Source organism: Triticum dicoccoides, chromosome 2B (genome assembly GCF_002162155.2).
Source record: "Triticum dicoccoides isolate Atlit2015 ecotype Zavitan chromosome 2B, WEW_v2.0, whole genome shotgun sequence".
NCBI classification, from domain to species: domain Eukaryota; kingdom Viridiplantae; phylum Streptophyta; class Magnoliopsida; order Poales; family Poaceae; genus Triticum; species Triticum dicoccoides.
The window spans coordinates 147,410,228-147,412,604 of record NC_041383.1 but is presented as its reverse complement, the minus strand read 5'-3'; positions in this window follow the sequence as shown (position 1 = coordinate 147,412,604).

Here is a 2,377-nt window from a genome sequence, read left to right as displayed (position 1 = left end):
AGTGCTTGTCTAAGTGTTGGTCCGAACCGGGCAGACTGCGGGGCCACCTTGGGGCAACTCGAGGTCTGGTTTTACTCGTAGGCTGACCTATCCGGTGTTGCCCTGAGAACGAGATATGTGCAGCTCCTATCGGGATTGTCGGTGCATCGGGCGGCTTTGCTCGTCTTGTTTTATCATTGTCGAAATGTCTTGTAAACAGGGATTCCGAGACTGATCGGGTCTTCCTGGGAGAAGGTATATCCTTCGTTGATCGCGAGAGCTTATCATGGGCTAAGTTGGGACACCCCTGCAGGGTATAAACTTTCGAGAGCCGTGCCCGCGGTTATGTGGCAGATGGGAATTTGTTAATGTCCGGTTGTAGATAACTTGACACCAGATCCGAATTAAAATGCATCAACCGTGTGTGTAGCCGTGATGGTCTCTTCTCGGCGGAGTCCGGGAAGTGAACACAGTTTCTGTGTTATGATTGACGTAAGTAGGAGTTCGGGATCACCTATTGATCATTACTAGTTGACGACCGTTCCTTTTGCTCCTCTTCTCGCTCTCATTTGCGTATGTTAGCCACCATATTATGCTTAGTCGCTGCTGCAACCTCACCACTTTACCCCTTCCTTTCCCATTAAGCTTTGCTAGTCTTGATACCCATGGTAATGGGATTGCTGAGTCCTCGTGGCTCACAGATTTCTACAACAACAGTTGCAGGTACAGGTTATGCGATGATCTTGACGCGAGAGTGATGTTTGCTTGTTTGGAGTTCTTCTTCTGCTTCTTCTTCGATCAGGGTATAGGTTCCAGGTCGGCAACCTGGGCTAGCAGGGTGGATGTTGTTTGTGCTTCTGTTTGTGTTTCATCCGTAGTCGGATGTTGCTCTTATGTAATATGATGTTGTATTCGTGTGGCATTGTATGCCTCTTGTATGTATCCCCATCTATTATGTAATGTTGATGTAATGATATCCACCTTGCAAAAGCGTTTCAATATGCGGGTCTATCCTTGGTGGGACCTTCGAGTTCCTTTTGGATAGGGTCGCATATTGGGCGTGACAGGGCAAAAGTGCTCTTGTCCAGGTTCCACCTCGAGACGGCGGCACTTCGTCCCGAAAGTCCTCTCCCTATTTTTTCTAGGTCAAAATGACTTATCTACCACAAGGGTGCACCAGAGGTGAGCCTGGGTGAGCACAACCCACCATGGCGCGCCTGGGCTCCCTGGCGCACCCAGGTGGGTTGTGCCCACCTAGTGGGCCCCCCCTCTGGTACTTATTGACTCCACAAATTCGTATTTATTCCATAAAAAATCCTTGTAAAGTTTCAGCTCGTTTGGAGTTGTGCAGAATAGGTAACCTGATGTAGCTTTTTCAGGTCCAGATATCCAGCTGCCAGAATTCTCCCCTCTTGTGTATACCTTGCATATTACGAGAGAAAAGGCATTAGAATCACTCCAAAAAGCATTATTATGCAATAAAACAACATAAAATAACAGTATGTAAACATGATGCAAAATGGACGTATCATGCGCCGCCTCCTTCTTGAAGGTGTCGGCTTGGGCAAGGTGGGAATGTGTTATGGTGCTGAGCAGTGGTGGTTGGGTTTGTTGCGTCTTCGGCGATGGATTTCGAGCATGGCTCTTTGTCTCTGAATTAGTGTAGGTCCGCTGTCCTCTCGATTTGGCCGTTGACCGATCTATGCATGCTTGCTTAACGTCTTTGCCTTGGGCAGGGAGGGGATAGGGATCCTCTCCGTTGCGTTGGCAGCAACCAGATGCGGTGGCAAGGTCACGAAGCTGATTTATGCGGGTTGATCTGATTCCAGTTGTGGATGCTCCATCTTCTCCTCTCTGTTTGTTTGTTCAATGACAGCTCCCTTATGCAGTTTTTGCTCTTCGTGCTTGTATCATTGAGCCGCGATGTGGACTTTCATCTGGTATCCTTCGTGCAGCGGCGTATCGAGATGAGTATCTCCCTTGGTGCCCAGAATCATGTCCATTCCTTGCTCTAGGAGGGGCAATTCCATCTTTTGACGGTCCGGCGCCTTTCGAGCCAAGGCGAGGGGCAAGGGTCTCCTCCGGATTTGGAGAGGAGCATCATGTTTTTGTGATGTGCACCTTCTAGGGTAGATGAGGGCACGGTGCGACGTTGGGTATCGGCCCCGTCCGAAGTTCCTCTCTGTTTGCCCTACTGGTTTAAGTTCACTCGGAGGACTCCGTCGACTACAAGCTAGCGCTTATTCTGTTATGCTCCTAAGGGCGTGTAGTTTTTGGTGCTTGTAAGCTGCTTCGGCAACACTGTGTATCTGCAGTTTGTTTTTCTTTTCTGTTTCCAGTTGGTTGTAATGGTGGCCTGGTGTAATCCCTGGCCGGTTGATGGCTTTGTTAATTCAAA